Here is a 25,512-nt window from a genome sequence, read left to right as displayed (position 1 = left end):
GTGCTGAGGCGCTGCTTCTGCTCCCTCTTTGTGCAGAGATTCCTCCACTGCCTCGACGCACTGAGCTGCTTTGTAAAGCACTAGCAGCACTGCTCTCGGTTGGAATGGAGAACATGATGGAATGCACCAGTGCGTCTTGGTCCTCCCGCATTTTACGCTCCCGGTTCAACGGTGTTATGAGGCTTTGTAAGTTGTCCCAGTAGCGAGGATCTAGGAGGGTGGACACCCAATAATCAGCCGTGTTGAGAATGTGGGCGATGCGGCGGTCGTTTCTCAGGCACTGCAGCATGAAATCAACCATGTGCTGCAGACTGCCAACTGGCCAAGAAACGCTGTCCCCTGCTTGAGGCATGATCTCTGCCTGCTCTGCATCACCCCACCCTCGCTCTAGATACTGACTACTAGAGCATTGTGTACCTCCCTCCTCTGGACAGATGTCTTCCTCATCCATTGACTCCTCCTCATCCTCCTCACAAAGTGTCCCCTGCCTAGGCCTTTGTGAGGAACCACGTTGCGCAGACTGTAGAGAAGCAGATGGCATTTGTGACTCCTCATCCTCCACCTCTTCCAAAACCTCATCCCTTAGTGCTTGCAGTGTTTTTTCAAGCAGGCAGATAAGGGGGATAGTCATGCTGACTAGTGCATCATCTGCACTCGCCATCCGCGTGGAATAATCGAAGGCACGCAAAACGTGGCAAATGTCCTTCATAGAGGCCCACTCAGTGGTGGTGAAGTGTGAACGGCGCGCACTGCGACTTGTTTGCGCCTGCTGCAGCTGGTACTCCATTACTGCTGCCTGCTGCTCACACAACCTCTCCAACATATGTAACGTTGAATTCCACCTGGTGGGTAGGTCACATATGATGCGATGTTCCGGAAGACGTAATCGGCGCTGCAGAGCTGCAATGCATGATCTTGCATTGCTGGAACGCCGCAAGTGAGCGCACTCTATGCGGACCTTGTGAAGCAGTGCATCAAGATCTGAATAGTCCCTCAAAAAACTCTGCACGACCAAGTTGAGCACATGTGCCAGACATGGGATGTGAGTGAGGTTGCCTAGGCCCAGAGCTGCCACCAGATTTCGGCCATTGTCACACACTACCATGCCTGGCTGGAGATTCGCTGGCACAAACCACACGTCGCTCTGCTGCTTGATGGCATTCCAGAGCTCCTGCGCTGTGTGGCTTCGATTCCCCAAAGAAATTAATTTTAATACGGCCTGTTGACGTTTGGCCACGGCTGTGCTCATATTGGTCATCATAACAGGTAACCGTTCACGGGTCGATGTGGAGGTAGACCGTGACTTCTCCTGCAGCGCTGATTCAGAGGAACTGGAGTATGAGGAGGAGTCAATGTGTACAGACTGGATTCCTGCAATCCTTGGAGTTGGCAGAACACGTACAGCGCCACTCTCAAGATTTGTACCCAGCTCCACAACATTTACCCAATGGGCAGTGAGGGAAAGGTATCGTCCCTGTCCATGCTTACTGGTCCACGCATCGGTGGTCAGGTGGACCTTGCTACTGACGGCGTTTTGTAGCGAATGTTTAATTTTTCCCTCCACATGATGTTGCAGGGCAGGGACGGCTTGCCTGCTGAAATAAAAACGGCTGGGCACGTTGTATTGTGGGACTGCCAATGCCATAAAGTTACGGAATGTGTCAGTCTCCACCAGCCTGAATGATAGCATTTCAAGGGCCAGTAGTTTAGCAATGCCAGCATTCAGAGTCTGTGCTCGGGGATGGTTTGCCGAGTATGGGCGCCTTTTCTCCCATGCCTGTGCTAACGATGGCTGTAGACTGGCCTGGGAGTGTGAGGATGACTGGGAAAGTGGTGCTGTGGGTGGAATTACACTGTGTCTCTGTACAACAGTGCCAGAGATTCTTCCATGGCGATCCTGTGAGGAAGCCGAACCAGCTGTGTGTGAGCTGGAGGAAGAGGCTACAACACAAGCTGAAGAGGTGGTAGGTGGCGCTGTAGGTTGGCCTAGGTCTTCAGTGTGTTTTTGTAACTCCACCACGTGCTTGGTCCGCACATGTTTCCACATATTTGTGGTATTGAGGTTGCTGACACTTTTCCCTCTTTTCACCTTCTGATTACACAGCTTGCATTTGACAAAGCAAATGTCATCTGCAACTGTGTCAAAAAAGGACCAGGCACTGCAAGTCTTGGGAGCGCCCGCTTTGGATTTTGGAAGAGCCATGCTCCTAATGGGTGCCGAAGTGGAGGCTACAGGCAACCAAGTCTGCCCCCTCCCTCTCCCTCCTTTTTGGGCTGTTCGGGGAATCTCTTCCTCAGAGCTTCTCCCACCACCTTCCTGTCCCTCACGCCATGATGGGTCAAGGACCTCATCATCTACACCACCCTCTTCAAACAACTGCTTCTCCTGGGTAGTCTCGACAGCACAGAACGCACCAGAAAGTGGCACCTGAGTCTCATCATCAGATGCGTACTGAGGTGTGCTGCTGACCATAGGCACTGTGTTAGAACCTTGCTGTTAGGTTTTTTTTCCTTTGCTGGTCACATGACCTTGTTGGCCTATTTAATCCTGCTCCGCCCTTCTGGCTTTGCTGGACTTCATTGTATATCTACTTTCTTGCTAGCCTGTGCTCTGTATCTAACTCTGTTAGTTTGCTTGGTCTACGGACCTCTATGTTCTATCTATTTTGTTTGTTCGTCTGTCTGCTACTATTTCTGTTAGGAGGTGTCCCATATTCCTCCCAGTCCTTAGTACTTGTAGGGATTCCCTCCCCACATCTATAGGTCTCCGTACAGACTAGATTAGGACTTTAGCAGGTCTGATCGCAGGATCAGGTTCCCTGTTACATCGTAGGGATTCAGCTGAGTCCTATAGTAGGGACAGATCTCCTCTCTTTCCTTAGCTTTGGTAGCAGAACATAACAGTAAGTCCAGCCTGCAAATTCTCTAAGGAAAGATTTTTTTTTTTTTTTTGTTCCATCATGGTGTCGGTTCACGATTTGGCTAAACACCTGCAGGGACTCTCTCTGGAAGTGGCCGAGCTCCGTCAGCACGTGAGTAACTGTCCTGGAGCATATTTCTTGGAGCCTAAGGTATGTTTGCCGGATTTATTTTTTGGTGAACATCGAGAATTTTTTTCATTTAAAAATGCTTGCTTATTGTATTTTCGTTTGAGACCCAAGTCCTCTGGGGATGAATCCCAGCGCGTAGGGTTCATAATGTCACTTTTGCGCAAAGAGCCTCAGGAGTGGGCCTTTTCTTTGCAACCTAGTGATACATGCTTCAGATCAGTGGATAGTTTTTTTTCTGCTTTGGGACTATTATATGATGATCCTGACCGTGTGGCATCAGCTGAGACTGAGTTGAGACGTTTAAAACAAGGATCAGGTAATGTCGAAAAATATTGTACTCATTTTCGTCGTTGGTCCACTCAAACAGGGTGGAACGATTCTGCTCTGAAAAGTCTATTTCTTGCTGGGCTCAGTGAAAGGGTTAAAGACCTGCTAATTGCTTATCCTACACCTGAGGATTTGCAACAGGCTATGCAATTAGCTATACGGGTGGATAGAAGACTGCGTGCTAGGGTTAATGAGAGCAAATCCTCTGCTATGTCAGTTTCTGGTCATGATAATGTGTGTACTAACAGTGGTGAACCGATGGAGATTGGATCGGTGGCACCTCGCTCTCAAGAAAAAGACCGTCGTTTTTCGGAAGGCTTGTGTTTCTATTGCGGAAAATCTGGTCATTTGATTAAAGGCTGTGAGCTTCGTATGAAGAAAGAAAAAAAGATGGTCAGTCACGCCCGTATTGCCTGTTTAAATTCCAAGGGTATATTTTTAGCTGCTTCCACGATTGCTCAGGAAAAATTAATGGAATTTCGGGTGTTTGTTGATTGCGGGTCTACACTGAATGTAATTGATGGGGGATTCGTGGAAAAACTCAATTTAAAACCTGAACCTTTATCATCCCCCATTGCTGTGGTTTCTGTGGATGGCTCCCCTTTGAAGAATATTACTCTCAAGGTCAGTGAATTTCCTCTCACTATTAATGGTGTTCACCATGAGAAATTGGATTTGGTAGTGTTGAATAACTTGCCTTCTCCAGTAATATTGGGTTTGCCCTGGTTAAAATTTCACAATCCTGTACTGGATTGGTCTACCAGTGAAATTAAATCCTGGAGCCATAAATGTTATGACAAGTGTTGTAACGGGCGTATTGCAGCTTTGGATAGGGGAGAATTGCCTGTTCCTATTCAGGATTTTTGGAGAGTTTTTTCTGAGAAGGAATCGCAGGTTTTGCCTCCCCATAGAGACTATGATTGTTCTATTGAATTTGTCCCTGGAGCGACTCTTCCTAAAAGTCGTTTATTTAACCTTACTATTCCTGAGAGGAAGGCTTTGGAGGAATACATACAGACAAGTTTGGCCGCCGGTCACATTAGGCCCTCTAAGTCTCCTGTGGCGGTTGGATTTTTTTTTGTAAAAAAAAAGGACGGCGGTTTACGTCCTTGTCTGGATTTTCGTGAGATTAACAAAATTACGGTACGCAATCCTTACCCACTGCCATTGATTCCTGATCTGTTTAACCAGTTATTGGGGGCCAAGTGGTTCTCTAAAATTGACCTTAAGGGGGCATACAATCTGTTGCGCATGAAGGAGGGTGATGAATGGAAGACTGCTTTTAACACTCCTGTGGGTCATTTTGAGAATCTGGTTATGCCTTTTGGTCTTACTAATGCTCCTGCATTTTTTCAGAATCTGATTAATGACATCCTTAGACCTTTGATCGGTAAAAATGTGGTTGTGTATTTGGATGACATTTTGATTTATTCGCCAGATCTGGAGTCTCATTGGCGGAGCGTGCGTGAGGTATTACAGTTATTAATGGACAATTCGCTTTTTGCTAAGCTGGAGAAATGTGAGTTCGCTGTACAGAGAATTAGTTTTTTGGGCTACATTATCTCCCGCAAAGGTTTTGAGATGGATCCGGTTAAGGTTCAGGCTGTGCAGGAATGGCCTAGGCCTATTGGTTTGAAATCGATACAGAGGTTTTTGGGTTTCGCCAATTACTACAGAAAATTCATAAAAAATTTTTCTAGTATTGTCAAACCTCTGACTGATCTCACCAGGAAAGGTGCTGATGCGGTTCAGTGGTCTTCTGAGGCCATTGAAGCTTTTGTGTATCTCAAGGAGAGGTTCACCTCTGCTCCCATCCTTATGCAGCCTGATGTTACTAGGCCGTTTTTGGTTGAGGTTGATGCTTCCTTTGTGGGGGTTGGCGCAGTATTGTCTCAGGATAACGGGGATGGATTACATCCCTGTGCCTTTTTTTCAAAAAAATTTTCGGAGACTGAACTGAATTACGATATTGGTAATCGGGAATTATTGGCTATTAAACTCGCATTTGAACACTGGCGCCACTTCTTGGAAGGTGCGGAATTTCCCGTTCAGGTTCTTACGGATCATAAAAATCTGATATATCTTGATGCTGCCAAGCGCCTGAATGCCCGTCAGGCTAGGTGGGCACTGTTTTTCTCGCGGTTTAATTTCTCCGTTACTTACATCCCTGGTACTAAGAATGTTAAGGCGGATGCCTTGTCTCGCAGTTTTTCTCCCATAGTCGGTGCTGAGAAAGAGGAAAACATTTTACAAGAAGGTGTTGTGATAGCTGCTTTAGACTCCGTTTTGGAAGATGAGATTCTTAAAGCTCAGGAGAATGCCCCATCTAACACTCCTCATGGGAGGTTGTTTGTGCCTGGGACCTTTAGGAGAGATTTGTTTGTTGAGTGTCACGAATCTCGGTTGGCAGGTCATCCCGGAATCTCTGAGACCAAGAGACTGGTGGGTCGCAGTTTTTGGTGGCCTGGATGGCAGAAGGAAGTCATTAAGTGGGTGCGCCAATGTACTATATGTGCTAGATCTAAGTCCTCACATACTCCTGCTGCGGGGTTGCTTTGTCCTTTGGAGGTCCCCAGTGCTCCTTGGACACATTTGGCTATGGACTTTATAACTGACCTTCCCCCCTCTGAGGGTTTTACTGTCATCTGGGTGGTCGTGGACCGTTTTAGCAAGATGTGTCACTTGGTTCCCTTCGTCAAACTGCCCTGCGCTAAAACTCTCGCTAAGGCCTTTGTCAAGGAAATTGTCAGACTTCATGGCGTTCCTACTGACATTGTTTCTGATAGGGGTCCTCAGTTCGTGGCTCGTTTTTGGCGTGCCTTTTGTGACAGGTTGGGAATTCATTTGTCGTTTTCGTCCGGATATCATCCTGAATCTAATGGCCAGACAGAAAGGAAAAACCAGGATGTTGAGCAGTTCTTGCGTTGTTTTGTGGCAGACAATCAAGAGGGGTGGTCTGAGTTTCTGCCACTTGCCGAATTTGCTCTGAACAATCATACATCTTCTTCTGCTGGTTGTTCGCCTTTTTTTTGTTGTTCTGGGAGACATCCGTCGTTTGGGTCGTTCTCCAAGTTGGGATCTGCCGTGCCTGAGGAGGAGAATTTTTCCGGTGATTTGGAAAGAGTTTGGACGGATGTGCGTGGTAATCTTCAGGAGGCCAACAGAAAATCTAAAGACTACTTTGATAGGAAACGACAGGAGGTTTTGTTCGCTGTTGGTGACATGGTTTGGTTGTCCTCTAGGAATCTGCGGTTGAGGATTCCTTCTAAGAAATTGGGTCCCAAGTTTGTAGGGCCCTTTAAGGTGCTTCAGGTTGTCAACCAATCTGCTGTTAGGTTGGAGGTTCCTACCTCCTGGAGAATTAATCCGGTCTTTCATGTCTCTCTGTTAAAAAAAGCTGTTGTGTCGGATGGTGACGCCTCTGCCTCTGTTCCTCCGGTGGTGGAGGACGGGGAATATGAAATTTCTCGCATCCTTGACTCTAGACGGTATAGAGGTAGTTTGCAGTATCTTGTGGCCTGGAAAGGTTTCGGACCCGAGGATAACTCTTGGGTGAGGTCAGATGATGTTTCCGCGTCCAGACTTATCAGAGCGTTTCACAGGAGATTTCCTGATAAGCCTGGTCCTAGGGGATCCGGAGGATCCTCTTAGAAGGGGGGGTACTGTTAGAACCTTGCTGTTAGGTTTTTTTTCCTTTGCTGGTCACATGACCTTGTTGGCCTATTTAATCCTGCTCCGCCCTTCTGGCTTTGCTGGACTTCTTTGTATATCTACTTTCTTGCTAGCCTGTGCTCTGTATCTAACTCTGTTAGTTTGCTTGGTCTACGGACCTCTATGTTCTATCTATTTTGTTTGTTCGTCTGTCTGCTACTATTTCTGTTAGGAGGTGTCCCATATTCCTCCCAGTCCTTAGTACTTGTAGGGATTCCCTCCCCACATCTATAGGTCTCCGTACAGACTAGATTAGGACTTTAGCAGGCCTGATCGCAGGATCAGGTTCCCTGTTACATCGTAGGGATTCAGCTGAGTCCTATAGTAGGGACAGATCTCCTCTCTTTCCTTAGCTTTGGTAGCAGAACATAACACACTGGCCCACCCGCCTCTTCAGATTCAGAGAGACAAAACGGTTGCGCATCACTGCATACTACCTCTTCTTCAAATTCTCGAATTCTGCTTGGCTGGCCCCCTCTTTCCAAGCCAAGAGATTCAGAGAACAGAAGTAGAGATGGCTTCTGTCCAGGGCTCTCTGACTGCCTGGACAATTTGGCAGGTGGTGAAGAGACAGATGGGTGCTCTTCAGTGCTCAGGACCTGAGAGGATCTGGAACTAATTGAAGTCGATGCGTTAGCTGCCATCCATCCGACAACGGCTTCAATTTGGTCCTCTCGCAACAGTGGGGTACGGCTAGCTCCTACAAAGCTGCGCATAAAGGACTGTTCCCTGGTAAAACTGGGGGATGCTGAGTCACTGGTGCCCGCAGCAGGCACAGAATCCCCACGTCCTCTCCCTGCAGGCACAGAATCCTCACGTCCTCTCCCTGCAGAAACTCCACGCCCACGACCACATGCCTTACTCCCTGCCTTCTTCATCTTGGTAGACTGATAAAGATAGGCAGAAAAGTACTAAGAGCTTAGTGTGCTTATTCCTGAACAGCTGCTAACAGGTATAAGAAACACTAATTTTATAAAGTGTGGACTAGACTTTAATATGAGCTAATGTGGCCTACACAACTGTAAAGTGGAGTGTTTGGTGAACTTTATTTAGGTTTTTTTTGTCACAAAAAGACACTGGATGTGCCTAAAGATGTAATAACGATAGTATCACAAACTTTTTGTAGCTATTACAATGTAGGAAGGTAACCTACAATGCAAAAGATGAGGCTACAAAAAATAGGCTAATACTAATCTGGCTGGGGCTGCAGGGCCCAATGCTGCAGAAAGGCTCCTCTAACTACTCCTATATAGTGTGGAACCAATTTAGCTGAATACGGATGGAACCACCACACTAATAGGAGAAATCAGGAAAAATTATGAATTGGCAAAAAAGGACAATGTATGAGGCAGTGACACACACTGAGTGCACTACAACCAGACGTGGTTGAAGCACACACTACAGGGTGAGCTGCACTCACACACCAGACCTTACAGACAGCGGTGAACAGTACAGATGCAGAGCACTGTGCACTAGCGCTGCAAGACCAAAAAAATTTCTCTATCTACTCCTATATAGTGTGTTTGGAACCAATTTAGCTGAATACGGATGGAACCACCACACTAATAGGAGATATCAGGAAAAATGATGAATTGGCAAAAAAGGACAATGTATGAGGCAGTGACACACACTGAGTGCACTACAACCAGACGTGGTTGAAGCACACACTACAGGGTGAGCTGCACTCACACACAGAGACCTTGCAGACAGCGGTGAACAGCACAGAGAACTGTGCACTAGCACTGCAAGGCACAGCGATTTATAAAGTAGCTTGGGTAAAGCAGAATAGACCAAATAGGTAGCTAAAACTGTCCCTCAGAACAACAGCGTCCTATCCCTAACTGAATTCACAGCAGAGTGAGCTCAAAATGGCGGCGGCGGATTTTATAGTGCATCATGACATCATTTCAGCAGCCAATCACAGCCATGCCATTAGTTAAGATGCCTACATGCCTAACAGGATTTGCCCACACTTCTTAGGATCCTCATTGGCTGAATAAAATGAAAATGGCTCATTGCATTATGGGAACTTCCGATTCCGGTATACGATATTGCAAAAGTATCGGAATTAAGTATCGGAATTCCGATACCGCGAATATCGGCCAATACCCGATATTTCAGTATCGGAATGCTCAACACTAGTGATTACTTGTTTTCACTGGAGAACCCCTGTAAGTGCATCTCTGCTGCTCTGGTCCACGTATTTAATCTCTAAAGCCACGGCCCCACTATCAGTATTTGGTCAGTATCCGGTCAGTATTTTTTTTCAGGAGTGGGAGCCAAAACCAGGTGAGGAACAATCAGAGAAAAGGTAGAATAGAAACAAGTCACCAATTCTGCATTTATTACCCACTACTTGTTTTGGCAGCGACTCCTGAGAAAAAATACTAACCAAATACTAATGGTGGGGCTGTGGCCTAATGGAAAAAAATCTTTTCCTAGTTAATATCAGCAAGAACAAAATGACCGCCATACACAACACAGTTCACTATATCAACACCAATAATACCACATACAAAAGGGACAAATATCGCCACACCATGACTAGATCACATATTACCACCACATAGTGACTGAATAATACCACATACAAGGAACAAATATGGCCACACCATGACCAGACCACATGTTACCACCCCAAAGTGACCAAATACTACAATACTGATCATGAATACAAACCACAATACTAATAACACTGTTATTACCACCAGCGACATTATACACAGGAGCTCTGTATATAGTGTCAGTGTACAGGTAATACAGTGGTCACCAGTGACATTATACACAGAAGCTCTGTATATAGTGTATACGTAATACAGTGATCACCAGTGACATACACAGGAGCTCTGTATATACTATATACACACGTGGTCAGAATTGTTAGTACCCCTCGTTTAATGAAAGAAAAACCCACAATGGTCACAGAAATAACTTGAATCTGACAAAAGTAATAATAAATTAAAAATCTATGAAAATGAAGAAATGAAAGTCAGACATTGCTTTTCTGCTTCCACAGAATTAAAAAAAAAATTAAACTCATGAAATAGGCCTGGAAAGAAATTATGGTACCCCTGAAAATGTGACAAAAGGGACATGTTAAATCAAGTTGTGTCCACTAATTAGCATCACAGGTGTCTACAATCTTGTAATCAGTCAGTGGGCCTGTATATAGGGCTACAGATACTCACTGTGAGGTTTGGTGACATGGTGTGTACCACACTCAACATGGACCAGAGGAAGCAAAGGAAAGAGTTGTCTCAGGAGATTTGAAAGAAAATTATAGAAAAGCATGTTAAAGGTAAAGGTTATAAGACCATCTCCAAGCAGCTTGATGTTCCTGTGACTACAGTGTCACATATTATTCAGAAACTTAAGATCCATGGGACTGTAGCCAACCTCCCTGGACGTGGCCGCAAGAGGAAAATTGATTACAAATCAAAGAGACAGATAATATGAATGGTAACAGAAGAGTCCAGGAAAACTTCTAAAGAGATTAAAGGTGAACTTCAAGCTCAAGGAACATCAGTGTCAGATCGTACTATCCATCATTGTTTGATCTAAAGTGGACTTCATGGGAGACGACTAAGGAGAACACCATTGTTGAAAAAAAAAATAATAAAAAAGCCAGACTGGAATATGCCAAACTACATGTTGACAAGCCACAAAGCTTCTGGGAGAATGTACTATGGACAGATGAGACAAAAATGGAAGTTTTTGGCAAGGCACATCAGCTCTATGTTCACAGACGGAAAAATGAAGCATATCAAGAAAAGAACACTGTCCCTATTGTGAAACATGGGGGAGGCTGTTATGTTCTGGGGCTGCTCTGCTGCATCTGGCACAAGGTGTCTTGAATCTGTGCAGGGTACAATGAAATCTCAAGACTATCAAGGGATTCTAGTGAGAAATGTGCTGCCCAGAGTCAGAAAGCTTGGTCTCAGTCGCAGGTCATGGGTCTTGCAACAGGATAATGACCCAAGAATGGCTAAGAGGAAAACACTGGACTATTCTGAAGTGGCTTCTATGAGCCCTGACCTAAATCCTATTGAGCATCTTTGGAAAGAGCTGAAACATGATGTCTGGAAAAGGCAACCTTCAAACACGAGACAACTGGAGCAGTTTGCTCATGAGGAGTGGGCCAAAATACCTGTTGAGAGGTGCAGAAGTCTCATTGACAGTTACAGGAATCGTTGGATTGCAGTGATTGCCTCAAAAGGTTGTTCAACAAAATATTAAGTTAAGAAGAACCATCATTTCTGTTCAGGCCGATTTCATGAGGTTAATTTTTTTTTAAATTCTGTGGAAGCAGAAAAGCAATGTCTGACTTTCATTTGTTCATTTTCAAAAATTTGTAATTTATCAGATTCAAGTTATTTGTGTGACCATTGTGGGTTTTTCTTTCATGAAACAAGGGGTACCAACAATTTTGACCACGTGTGTAGTGTAAGTGTACATGTAATACACTGACTCACCAGTGACGTCTCTAGGTGAAGTCCTTGATCTTCGCTTTTCTTCTTCATCAGGTACAGACGGCCATCACTTCTTCCAGCCAGGAATCGTCTCTGCAGAAAATAACACACAGTTACCAATAACTGATCTCTTCTAGAGAATATCCCCCCCCCCTCCCCCGACTTCTACACGATACCAGTTGAAGAAAAAAAGCAACATAGTGCCATCCTGCACAGTAACAGGACTCCTCTTTTGTCCCATCCCATGGAAAACAGTTTCCTAAAAAGTAAATTATATTACAGAAGTAATAATGTAATAATAATAATTGGAATCTAAAGTAATAATGTTCCCCACTGGCCACCATAAACTAATAAAGTATGTTCCTCAATCTGGCCCCCAAACAGTAATTAAGTCCCTTGTCCAGCCAGGCACCCCCATATGTCCCTTCTGGCCCCCATATGTCCAGGGTGGCCTCTCCATATATTTATCCTAGCCCACATGTATCAAGCCTGCCCTCCCCCCCATATATCCATCCAAGCCCCCCATGTGGCCAGCCTGCCCCCCCTCACATATCCATCCTTGCCTCCATGTTTCCAGCCTGCACCCCCCATATATCCATCCTTGACTCCATGTATCCATCCTGACACCCCCCTGCATATATCCCTTCTGGCCCTCATTTGTCCAGTGTGACCCCTCCATATATTTATCCTAGCACACATGTATCGAGCCTGCCCCCTCCCATATACCCATCCTAGCCCCCCATGTGGCCAGCCTGCCCCCCCCACATATCCATCCTTGCCTCCATGTTTCCAGCCTGCCCCCCCATATATCCATCCTGGACTCCATGCGTCCAGCCTCCCCCCCCATATATCCATCCTGCCCTTCCCCCCTGCATATATCCATCCTGACACCCCCCATATATCCATCCTGGACTCCGTGTCCAGCCTGCCCCACCCATATATCCATCCTGGCCTCCATGTGTCCAGCCTGCTCCCCCTACATATCCATCCTGGCCTCCATGTGTCCAGCCTGCCCCCCATATACCCATCCTGGCCTCCATGTGTCCAGCCTGCTCCCCCATATATCCATCCTGGACTCCATGTGTCCAGCCTGCTCCCCCATATATCCATCCTGGCCTCCATGTGTCCAACCTGCTCCCCCTACATATCCATCCTGGCCTCCATATGTCCAGCCTGCCCTTCCCCCCTGCATATATCCATCCTGACACCCCCCCATATATCCATCCTGGACTCCGTGTCCAGCCTGCCCCACCCATATATCCATCCTGGCCTCCATGTGTCCAGCCTGCTCCCCCTACATATCCATCCTGGCCTCCATGTGTCCAGCCTGCCCCCATATACCCATCCTGGCCTCCATGTGTCCAGCCTGCTCCCCCATATATCCATCCTGGACTCCATGTGTCCAGCCTGCTCCCCCATATATCCATCCTGGCCTTCATGTGTCCAGCCTGCTCCCCCTACATATCCATCCTGGCCTCCATATGTCCAGCCTGCCTCCTCATATATCCATCCTGCCCTTACCCCCTGCATATATCCATCCTGACACCCCCCATATATCCAGCGTGCCCCTCCATATATTTATGTTAGCCCACGTGTATCGAGCCTGCTCCCCCTACATATCCATCCTGGCCTCCATGTGTTCAGCCTCCCCCCCCCCCATATATCCATCCTGGCCTCCATGTGTTCAGCCTGCCCCTCCCATAGATCCATCCTGTCCTCCATGTGTTCAGCCTGCCCCCCCCATAGATCCATCCTGGCCTCCATGTGTCCAGCCTGCCCCCTCCCATATATCCATCCTGGCCTACATGAGTCCAGCCTGCCCCCCCCATATATCCATCCTGGCCTCCATGAGTCCAGCCTGCCCCCCCCATATACCCATCCTGGCCTCCATGTGTCCAGCCTGCCCCCTCCATATATCCATCCTGGCCTCCATGTGTCCAGCCTGCCCCCCCATATATCCATCCTGTCCTCCATATGTCCAGCCTGCCCCCCATATATCCATCCTGTCCTCCATATGTCCAGCCTGCCCCCCATATATCCATCCTGGCCTCCATGAGTCCAGCCTGCCCCCCCCCCATATATCCATTCTGGCCTCCATGTGTCGAGCCTGCCCTCCCCCATGTATCCATCCTGGCCTCCATGTGTCCAGCATGGCCCCCCATATATCCATCCTGACCTCCATGTGTCCAGCCTGCTCCCCATATATCCATCCTGGCTTCCATGTGTCCAGCCTGCCCCCCATATACCCATCCTGCCCACCCCCCTTTGCCTGGGTCCAGCCAGGGTCCCCCCTTGTGTGTCCAGCCAGGGCTCCCCCTTGTGTATTCAACCAGGGCCTCCCTTTGTGTGTCCAGCCAAGGCCACCCCCTTGTGTGTCCAGCCAGGGTTCCCCCTTGTGTGTCCAGCCAGGGCCCCCCTTGTGTATCAAGCCAGGGCTCCCGCCTCGTGTATCCAGCCAGGGCTCCCCCCTTGTGTGTTCAGCTTGGCCCCCCTCGTGTGTCCAGCTTGGCCCCCCCTCGTGTGTCCAGCTTGGCCCCCCCTCGTGTGTCCAGCTTGGCCCCCCCTCGTGTGTCCAGCTGGGGTTCCCCCTCGTGTGTCCAGCCAGGGTTCCCCCCTTATGTGTCCAGACAGTACCCCCCTTGTGTGTCCAGCCGGGCCCCCCTTGTGTGTCCAGCCAGGGTTCCCCCTTGTGTGCCCAGCCAGGGTTCCCCCTTGTGTGTCCAGCCAGGGTTCCCCCCTTGTGTGTCCAGCCAGGGTTCCCCCCTTGTGTGTCCAGACAGTACCCCCCTTTTGTGTCCAGCTGGGCCCCCCTTGTGTGTCCAGCTGGGCCCCCCTTGTGTGTCCAGCCAGGGTTCCCCCGTGTGTCCAGCCAGGACCCCCCCTTTTGTGTCCAGTCGGCTAACCCCTTGTGTGTCCAGCCAGGGGCCCAGACCATTACACACACACACCTCTTACCTTCCTGCGCTCCCGTGCGGTGTCCTCCTTCTCCTGAGTTGCGCGCCTCCTTCACAGCAGGCGCATGACGATGACATCACACGCCGGCCGGCGAAGGGAGACGCGCAACTTCAGCTGCCTCACTGGGACGTGTGCCGCGGTGGTTCAGGTAATGAACGCCGCGTGCGCGCGTCCCTGCATACACTGTGCCTGCGCTTTTAAAGGGCCCGTGCCCCTTAAAACCGCAGGATTTTTTTTTTTGCTCTCTTCTCCCCCCTCTCCTCTGCAGCAGGGGGCGGGGCCCACCGGGAAAATTCCCGATATCCCGCCAGCCCAGACCGACCCTGTGCACACATAATAATAGTCATAGACACAACACCTCTGTAACAGTGGCATCCATGAAGTGCGATAAAATACCATCTTGGTGTAATGTAATATTAAAACCAAAAGTTTGTGAATGTCTAACACACACACAGGAGAAACTATTAAGAGCACTCCATGTCTTGACCCCAATATAACATTTTCAGCTATGTGCTCGCTGATTTTACTGTCCGGCTGTTATATAATGTTTATTGTTGTTTTATTATATATTATTATTATATTGTTATATAATGGTTTATTGCAGGAGCAGTAATAAAAAAAGAAAAAGAAAAGGAAAAGGAACTTCTTCCCATACCGGGAGTCGAACCCGGGCCGCCTGGGTGAAAACCAGGAATCCTAACCGCTAGACCATATGGGAATTGTTGGGTGACAGCCTGCACATTCTGACACTAATGGATAAAAAACAACAACAAAAAGTACCCTGTGTAGATGTGTGTGTTTATTTCTATTTATTTTCATAAATATATGTATATAGATATACAATATTGATAAATCGTTTTTTTTCTGCGTGTGTGTGTGTATATATATATGACGATAAAAAGATTTATCAATATAATATACATAAAAATATACAAAAATAAATATTAAAATACTAAATACTAATATTAGTAATAAATTATATAATAATGAAAAAAAAATATTAAAATATAATAATACTTTATAATATATGAAAATAATAAAATCATAGTAAAAATAAAATTAATAATAGATAAAAATATACTTTTTGCATGTATGTATATATATATGTGTGTATATATATGTATATATACATATATTCTGACACTCCCTTCACATGGTTGGTTGTAACATTGTAATCAGCACCGATGTTCCCAGCAATGAGAAGTCCCTGACTGCTCTTCCCCTGTAATAGGACCTTCTGATTAGAGCACTACAGATTATATCACTCTCAATTTACCAGTTGCCTCGTTAGCGCAGTAGGTAGCGCGTCAGTCTCATAATCTGAAGGTCGTGAGTTCGATCCTCACACGGGGCACATGTTTTATTTAGGTGGATTTTTATTTTCTAGTCTATATATTTATTTACTATTCATAATGACTTCACAGATATAATTGGTGCGATGATCACATAATATTTTTTTTGCATACACAGAGAATGAATTACAATATCATAAAATGCATCTCATAATTATTCTACTATATAATAATTTCTTTGGTAAAATGTATAAGAATACAAGCTGATTCTATTATTTATTACAATCACTTTGGAAATAATAAAATAAATAAAAATTTGACATTCCCATACCGGGAGTCGAACCCGGGCCGCCTGGGTGAAAACCAGGAATCCTAACCGCTAGACCATATGGGACTGCGTGAGAGCTGCAGTGGAATGTGTGTACTAGAAGTATGAAGGAGAGATCACATGATACTTATTAGTCAATCAGAGAGTTATTGTGGAGGAGCCGCTGAGAGCTGTGCAGTGCTCAGGACGGTGCTCGTCTATGGGAATGTTCAGCTCCTGTCTGTTCTGCTGCCCCATTATGTAAGGGAAGAACAGTCTTCGGGGTGTGACATGAATCCCACTCACTGGGGCTCAGTAATGCTGTTTGTTAAAGGGAATGTGTCATGATTTTTTTTTTTTGTGTGGAATTTATGTTAAAAATGTAAAAATGTATTTCTGACTATTTAATACTGGTGTATTTTTTATTACTTTTTTTTTTTTTACCCGGCTACCATTTTTAGTTGCTTGTGGCAGAGAAGGACACTTATACACAACAAATATGGCAGCCACAGGTCATAGGAGACTGCGGTGGAACGATGAACCTACCTCCTGGACTGTCGACTGCCCCAGGTACGGGCTCCAGGTATGTGGCGGTGACTTCATCCAGCGGTGAGTATATGTCACTGATTGAATTTGGTGCCCCGACCTGTGCTCACCGCTCATTACTGGGATCTGAGCGCTGCTGCCACAATTATATGATTGATACCAGTAATTACCGGTGACCAGGTTTAGGCTACAGCTCTGCGGTTGTGACTTCATCCAGTGATGTGTACTTACAGCTGGATGAAGTCACGCCGATACCCAATGCTCACCTGTAACTACAGTGATCTGAGTGCTGCAGCCGGCAATGACATGACTTCTGCCCTCAGATCTCGGTAAAGACCGGTGAGTGGCGCCAACTAAATGCTCTCCACCCTAAGGATATGTGCACACAGTCAGGAGCCGCCTGTGGCGCTGGAAACCAGGGAAGATGGCGATCTGTGAGTACATAACCGCCCTTACACTACACAGTTTTAAGCAATTAAAGGTATGTGGAGAACGTCTTTAAGTGAAATCTGCATTATATCCACATACAAAACCCACACGTTGGGGATTTGCTGCAGCGTTTCGACTGCGGCATGCTGTCTTTCTCAGGTGGGGTTTACAGACAAGAGAGGGAAGTGGCCATTTATAGGGACAAGAATAGCCATTTAGTGATGTCATTTAACCCTTGGCATTCCTAATTACTGCAGGAAACGCTGGAAACTAACAGTAACTATACAGACTAATAAAATGGAACATATACAATCGTTAAATTATCCTAGATGTGTTAAAAAAAGGCCAAATAAAATAAAATATAAATTCAGGAGACACACCTATAAAAACATGAAAGATATAACAAGCACAATGATAAGAAATATGATAAAAATGTTAAAATAAAATTAAAATAAATCCAACCTCACAAGTAAACAACAAAAACAAATCGGAGGATATCCATAAAACCATGTTTTACCTTACAGACGACCTATAGTACGTTAAACCGATATTGAACATATATTAAAGTATATATAAAAAAAAAAATTTGTAAAAAAATCCCTTTAGAAAAACACTAAAATCTGATCATACGGGACCATTGGGATTCCATATCAACTCTGTGTATGTTATTTCGCTACGTTTTCGATGGTTAGATTGAGACCCTCAGGACTCAATGTACCGAGCTTAAAAATCCAAAAGTTCTCTCTCTTTATTAATGTACTGTAGCGATTCAGAATTTTTGCAGATACTAAAATCAATAACAATCAATTTTAGTTTTGAGGGACCTTTTTGATGGACCAAACAATAATGTTTGGACACACTGTGTTGTAAGAATCCATTCCGTATGTTCTGACGGAGTTTGTTTAACCTAGCATGTACCGTCTGGATGTTGCGGACCACGTACTGCAGTCCACAAGGACATTGTAACAAATAAACTACATACATGGACTGACAGTCAACCCTGCAATTAATAGTAAAACTTTCACCTGTGGTTTGAGATTGGAAAGTTGTGGTACCATTTATGATTATTCTGCAACACAAGCACTTGGGAGTATTACATGCAGAACAGCCCAAGGCCTCCTGTATGCAGCTTAATCCCTCATTTTTTTCTTTTACCTCACTATTACTCGGCGCAACCATGCTTTTCAGATTGCGTTGGGTTTCATTCTCTCTTAAAACTCTTTTCGTGCCATTTTGCTCACCTGTTTTTTCCTGTTGTCATTGCACCACCATGACATGTAATATAGCGCATCACGATGGTGGGATCTACTACATGTCTACATTAACTATATTTTGGCCACTAGACGATTCTACACTACGATAATATTTTCTTGATTTTTATCAGCGCCGATGCGATAATAACTTTAGGATTTAATCTAAATAAAGCAAAAATAAAAATTTATTTAAAAATACCATGTCCATTAACACAAATGACCACTTTGTAAAAAATCAAAATTCAATTGTGCATTGTTCCGCCACATTTTCGCACAGTAGTTTTAACGAGAGTGTTATTTTCTGATTTTAGAGAATAAAAAAATAAATAATAAGAAAAAAAAAATGCCGTGACCCGGATTCGAACCGGGGTTGCTGCGGCCACAACACAGAGTACTAACCACTATACGATCACGGCTGACTGCAAACAAGGTTACACTAAAGGGCACTTACTATCTGTCTTTCCAATGACCTCACTATGTAGACTGCTTTGTTGAGGGGTTTTTCTATTTGCCTGTTTTTTTTCTATTTTTCTATTAGACTGGTTGCTGGTGATTTTGCAAGACTACTAATAACAGCATCTCTTCAGAAGCTAAAAGGGAGGTGAGCAGATAACTGCTGTGCAGAAATCAATGGGCTGGACAGAGCTGATTGGGATCTTAAGAGTTAACTCCTCTGTTTGTACTAGCCAAGCTTCATGAAAACCAGCTGTACACTATAAAAGATAAAAGCTGTCATTGAATGAGAATAACAACAGATAGCGAAAGCAAGTAAATTGCAAACTTGCTTATTTTCATTATGTCTAACTAATTAAAGTAATTTAAAAAATTGAGAATACCCGGACAATTTTTTTTATCATTGTTAATTTGTAAGTAAAGTAAATATTTTTTGGTATGCTAATAGGAATTCCTTGGTTACATAATTTAGTTACATAGTTAAATAGGATGAAAACAGACATAGCTCCATCATCCATTTATTACCCACAGTACCACTTGTTGAAAGAAAGCCTTCGGCCCTTTTATAAATGTTGTTATAGTGTCTTCCATCACTAGCTCTTGTGATTGGCATTCCACAGTCTGACTGCTCTAACTGTAAAGAATTCTTTCCTATCTAGCTGCAGGAATAACATTTCCTCCTCACATAATGAATGTCCCCTTGTCCTTAGTATGGTCTTTGGAAGGAATAAGTCATGTGCTAGTCCTTTGTACTGCCCACACATACAGTATATGTGTACATGTAAATGAGATCCCCTCTGAGGAGTCTTTTTTTCTAAGCTAAACAGATTCAACTTTTCCAACCTTTTCCATATGAGATGACTTCCATCTCTTTTATAGTCTAGTTTCCAACTTTGAACTGATTCTCACTTCCAAATATTCTTTTTAAAATGTGGAGCCCAAAACTGGAATCCCATATTCTAGATGTAGTCTTACAAGTGATTTATAGAGGGATGATAATACTTTGGGGTCACTGTATTTTATCTCTTTTTTTATACACCCGAAAATCTTGTTTGCTTTTCCAGCTGCTGCCTGACATTGAGTGCTGCTGCTCAGCTTACTTGTAACCAGAATACCCAAGTCCTTCTCCTGCTCTGCAATCCCTGATAAATGTGTCCATTCAATGTACATACAGCAATGGGATTACTCCGGTCGTGGTGCATTACTCTACATTTATCAACATTAAGCCTCATCTGGCAAAACCTAAGATAAAAAATAAAATAAGCAAATACCCTCCAGTATATTAATAAATAGCAATAGTGCATGAAAATAACATAGGGTACTTAGTTAACATTATTTTGATCAAAAAAATGTAAAAGCCATCCCACCACGTCAAGGTGACCCTATTCGGGACAGTCCTTCCCTCCTAGTATTAAAGCTTTGCCATATGTCAAATGACTATTAGACGCCTAGCCACGGAAAGTTATTTAAACGTAATGTCCAGCTCAAATAAAAGGGAGGTCATACCCTTATTTACACAGCGTGCAAAAAAACTAAAGCAAAAATCGAATTAAATGAACTGAAATATAAGTTGGTATGCATGAAACATGTTTGCCCATGCAGATATCTGATCCAGATCCTTTTGTAATATTATATGATCATGGTCAGTTTTTATTATTCTACATAGTTTTGTGTCATCAGCAAAGACTGACACTTTACTCTCAATCCCATCCACAAGTCATTAATAAAGAGATTAAAAAAGATTGGTCCATTAGGGCAGAGGTCCCCAACCGCCGGTCCGCGGACCAGGACCGGGCCGTTGGGGTTTTTCAGCCAGTCCGAGGCGCCGCTGACAGTTGTAGAGGATCAGCAGGGAGAAAGCCAGCATGTGATCAGTAGCCTATAAGAAAAGAGGAGGAGGGACTGGCAGTGAATAGATAATTAGCCATGCGGCCCTACTCGCAGAATGTGCTCAGGCAGGAGCAGGGACAAGCAGGTCATGTGTGTCCAGCGCTCCTTCCCCTCCTGCTAGCTGCGAGTTGGAGGAGGAGGGGCTCTGGATTCTAATGGGCAGCTAGATATGACGTCAGGTGTCCCACCCTTATGACTCCTGTAGCTGTGTTCTGGTGTCGTGCGGCCCAGCAGCAGATTTTCTGGTTAAAGTGAAAAAAGCAAATAACAGTGAAAATTCATAGCAGCAGTGGCTGTGTCCAGTAGCAGCAGTAGTGGTCATCATCATCAGATGGGACCTAGATGGGACCGTCTTGTTGCAGGAAAACAAGCCCAGTGCTCCCACTGATCCAGGGAAACAAGCCTGGTGCTCCCACTCATTCTGAACCTATGGTAAGTTGAATCACATTCTCATTATAAATGTCATAATTATATGATAAGTATGCACTAAGCTCCACCCCTCCATAACCCCACCCACATATGACCAAAGCCCCGCCCCCACCCCCACCGGGCCATTGAAAACTGGTCTTGCTTAAAGCCGGTCCCTGGTGCAAAAAAGTTTGCCGACCACTGCATTAGGGTGCTCACAGTACGGATCCTTGTGGCACCCAATGCTCCAGGGATGGACTATTGTGGCCTCCACTGCTCTCTGTATGGATCCCTGTGATCCCACTGCTCCCAGTACTGATCCTTGTGGCCCCACTGCTCCCAGTACTAATTCTTGTGTCCACTGCTCCCAGTACTGATCCTTGTGACCCCCACTGCTCGCAGTACTGATCCTTGTGGCCCCCACTGCTCCCGGTAAGGATTCTTGTAGCCCCCACTGCTCTCTGTATGGATCCTTGTGACCCTACTGCTCTCAACACTGATCCTTGTAGCCCACAATGCTCCTGGTAAGGATTTTTGTGGCCTCCACTGCTCTCAGCACAGATATTTGTGGTCTCCACTGCCGACTTTTTATACCATTTAAAAATGTACCATTTACAAAAGACTCTGTTTCCTGTCCCTCAGTTACGTAGCTGTGCAGCACAGGTCCGTCAACTATATAGAAAGTGGATGTGCAGTACCCGGCCGCAGCCACTATGCAGTTGTTTAACTGAGATGTTCCAGCTGTCACCAGCACTGGTCCCCTACCGATCAGACATTGTTGACCTATGTTAAGGATGAGCTATCAATGCTTGAATCCCGGACAACCCCTTTAAATGGAACCTGTCAGGAGATTTGGGGTCACAAAACTAATTACATGGCTGAGTACTTTGGTAAAAGACAAGTTTTAATCAAATCGATTCTCAATTGCTGAGAAAACTTCTACACCACAGAAGACATAGCAGAGCTGAATAGACAGGGAACAATGCAGAGGATTGATCCACTTGTCAAAACTCGCCCCGATCTCAGTTCACTTTCATCTTCATTTACATAAAGATTTTATGTTGATTGTCTCAGCACTGAAATATTTACTTTCTTCCAGGAAGATATGTTTAAAGGGTTTTTCAAGAACTAAATAAAACATTACGGATTTGAAACTGCAGTCCATCCTAGTTACGTATTAGGTTGCAATGTCAAGAAGCAAAGCTTCTGGAACCTGTGTCTCAACGGACAGAGGAGGAGCAGCATCATAAGCACCCAATCTGGTAAGCTGTCAGAGAAAGGCTGTGACAGGGGAAGAAATAAAAATTCTCCTCGGCGGACTGAGCACAAATGATTTTTTTTCTACAATCTCAGTACTCCATACTCAGACAGCCAAGAAGATTTATTTTGTCTCCTGTTACAGACGTTCTCAGGCAGATCTGTTATGTGTGCTTATGATACAGCTCCTCTATCAGTTGAGACACAGGTCTTGGGAGCTGTGTTTCTTCAGAATGCAACCTGTCCTGGCACGTGGCTAGGATGGCTGCCATTTGAATAACATGAAGGGGGGCCATTCTATTACAATCTTGGAGAATCTGTTTAAAGAGAATCTGTCAGTAAAAACAACCACCTCCAAACTGCAAATATGAGGGTGTAGGTCTTTGAAATGTAAATCAATCAACACCTTAATATCTTTTATCAGTTGCTGCATTCCTGAAGAATTATTTAAATGAGGCAATAGTTGCTGTAAACCTGAAAAAGCACTTCCCCAGCCTCTTCTTCCCGACCTTTTTTCACTGTCTATCACCAGCCTCTTTAGCTTGATTGATAGTTTACTACATGTGTGAAGTCAGGTGCCAGGCAAGGAAATGATGTAATACAAAAAGCAGAGAGGCGCACCCTGAGAAGTTCCCTGTGGTCTAGTGGGGAAATGTGTTGTGAGGTGGGGGATTATTCACTCACTTGGTGGGGTTGTGCACCCTTGCACAGCACCGGCAACGGCACGATATTAAGGGGCTTCGGGCTGCTGCAGGACCACTGCCCCGTCCTCCTTTCCGGTGAGGTCACGTGGTACAGAGTCCCGGTCACCTGACGTCCGCGTTACCGGATAAACATCAGTTAAGGTCCTGGAAGGCTCTTGAGAGCTCACTAACAGCTCCAAGCAGCTCCAGACACAATCCCAAGGTTGGGAAAGGCAAATTTTGAAACAAACAATTTGTGGTCAGGAAAGGAGTGCTAGGTAGCAAGGAGACTCTCAGAGAGGAGATGTTATACAGACCTGTTTATTACACAATCACTACGCGTTTCGACTGCGGCATGCTGTCTTTCTCAGGTGGGGTTTACAGACAAGAGAGGTAAGTGGCCATTTATAGGGACAAGAATAGCCATTTAGTGATGTCATTTAACCCTTGGCATTCCTAATTACTGCAGGAAACGCTGGAAACTAACAGTAACTATACAGACTAATAAAATGGAACATATACAATCGTTAAATTATCCTAGATGTGTTAAAAAAAGGCCAAATAAAATAAAATATAAATTCAGGAGACACACCTATAAAAACATGAAAGATATAACAAGCACAATGATAAGAAATATGATAAAAATGTTAAAATAAAATTAAAATAAATCCAACCTCACAAGTAAACAACAAAAACAAATCGGAGGATATCCATAAAACCATGTTTTACCTTACAGACGACCTATAGTACGTTAAACCGATATTGAACATATATTAAAGTATATATAAAAAAAAAAATTTGTAAAAAAATCCCTTTAGAAAAACACTAAAATCTGATCATACGGGACCATTGGGATTCCATATCAACTCTGTGTATGTTATTTCGCTACGTTTTCGATGGTTAGATTGAGACCCTCAGGACTCAATGTACCGAGCTTAAAAATCCAAAAGTTCTCTCTCTTTATTAACGTACTGTAGCGATTCAGAATTTTTGCAGATACTAAAATCAATAACAATCAATTTTAGTTTTGAGGGACCTTTTTGATGGACCAAACAATAATGTTTGGACACACTGTGTTGTAAGAATCCATTCCGTATGTTCTGACGGAGTTTGTTTAACCTAGCATGTACCGTCTGGATGTTGCGGACCACGTACTGCAGTCCACAAGGACATTGTAACAAATAAACTACATACATGGACTGACAGTCAACCCTGCAATTAATAGTAAAACTTTCACCTGTGGTTTGAGATTGGAAAGTTGTGGTACCATTTATGATTATTCTGCAACACAAGCACTTGGGAGTATTACATGCAGAACAGCCCAAGGCCTCCTGTATGCAGCTTAATCCCTCATTTTTTTCTTTTACCTCACTATTACTCGGCGCAACCATGCTTTTCAGATTGCGATTTCTTCTATATATATAATACTGGGTCTATTCGGCAACTGTTTTGACAAAAAGGGGTCGGCCTTTAAGATAAACCAATATTTTTCCAACAATTTTTGAACTTTTAGGCTGAGTTCACACGATGCGTTTTTCATGCGTTTCCGCGGCGTTTTTGCAGTTGCGTAAACGCCGCGGAAACGCATGAAAAACGCATGGTAGAAGGGAAGCAATGTTCCCCAATGGAAATCCGCATGTGCTGTGCCCATGATGCGGATTTTTCTGCAGCGTAAACGCTGCGGTCAAAAATCCGCAGCATGTCAATTAATTTTGCGGAAACGCTGCTCTTTTGCCGCCATTGACTTGCATTAGAACGCATGGAATCCGCATCACTGTATATGTTGATGCGCTTTTCATGCGGTCTAATGTGCGGATGGTACCCGGGTGTGGATGAGAGGACTCTCATCCAGACCCAGGTACCATTAAAAAAAAAAGAATAAAATAAAAAATATATATATCCTCACCTTCTGACGGCCCGCGCTGCATCCTGCCGGCTTCCCGCGCACTTCGTGGTTGAATGAAGGACCTTCGCTGACGTCAGAGTCATGTGACGGGTCACGTGACGCTGACGTCGGAAGGTCCTACAGTCTTCACTGCCGGCAGCCGGGACCGATGAAGCAGGACACCGGGGGCCATCAGATGGTAACGTATAGATTTATTTTTTATTTTTTGACATCACACACTATATAAATCCATGCCGGTTGCATGGATTTATATAGTGTGAAGTTGACAAGCACTTTCCAAGTGATGCTAAAATCGCTTGGGAAGCGCTTGTCAACCCGCATGCGGAAATGAAAGTGAAGACCGCTTCATTTCCGCATGTCCCTGGCAGGAAACCGCATGTACAATCCGCATGCGTTTTTTCCTGCCAGAGAGATGCAGAAACGCTCAGGAAAAAATCCTGAGCATTTCTGCATCGTGTGCACATACCCTTACACGGGATTGAATGTAAGTGGTTATTAAACTTAAATCCCTTAATTTTCTTTCACTGACATCATTTTGGGTCAAATTTTTTTTTGGAGATGCAGGAATCTTGTGAT

At 44.8% G+C, this 25,512-nt stretch overlaps 1 long non-coding RNA gene and 4 other non-coding genes across 5 annotated transcripts; 2 read left to right on the top strand and 3 right to left on the bottom strand.

The window, feature by feature from the left end:
• Window positions 1–15,158: 15,158 nt before the first annotated feature.
• Window positions 15,159–15,230, bottom strand: TRNAE-UUC (transfer RNA glutamic acid (anticodon UUC)). The gene has a single exon. It is a non-coding gene; the product is annotated as a tRNA-Glu (tRNA).
• A 563-nt stretch (window positions 15,231–15,793) lies between these two features.
• On the top strand, window positions 15,794–15,866 carry TRNAM-CAU (transfer RNA methionine (anticodon CAU)). The gene has a single exon. It is a non-coding gene; the product is annotated as a tRNA-Met (tRNA).
• A 260-nt stretch (window positions 15,867–16,126) lies between these two features.
• Window positions 16,127–16,198, bottom strand: TRNAE-UUC (transfer RNA glutamic acid (anticodon UUC)). The gene has a single exon. It is a non-coding gene; the product is annotated as a tRNA-Glu (tRNA).
• A 75-nt stretch (window positions 16,199–16,273) lies between these two features.
• LOC141165335 (uncharacterized) lies at window positions 16,274–19,085 on the top strand. Its single transcript, XR_012251143.1, has 4 exons — window positions 16,274–16,372; window positions 16,573–16,694; window positions 16,981–17,091; window positions 18,878–19,085. It is a non-coding gene; the product is annotated as an uncharacterized lncRNA (long non-coding RNA).
• On the bottom strand, window positions 18,684–18,755 carry TRNAH-GUG (transfer RNA histidin (anticodon GUG)). Its single transcript has one exon. It is a non-coding gene; the product is annotated as a tRNA-His (tRNA).
• Window positions 19,086–25,512: the final 6,427 nt, after the last annotated feature.

Source organism: Phyllobates terribilis, unplaced genomic scaffold (genome assembly GCF_046119375.1).
Source record: "Phyllobates terribilis strain yellow unplaced genomic scaffold, ASM4611937v1 Scaffold_11__3_contigs__length_659146591, whole genome shotgun sequence".
NCBI classification, from domain to species: Eukaryota; Metazoa; Chordata; class Amphibia; order Anura; family Dendrobatidae; genus Phyllobates; species Phyllobates terribilis.
Note: the sequence above shows the minus strand (reverse complement) of the source record. Positions and strands in the feature narration are given on the sequence as shown.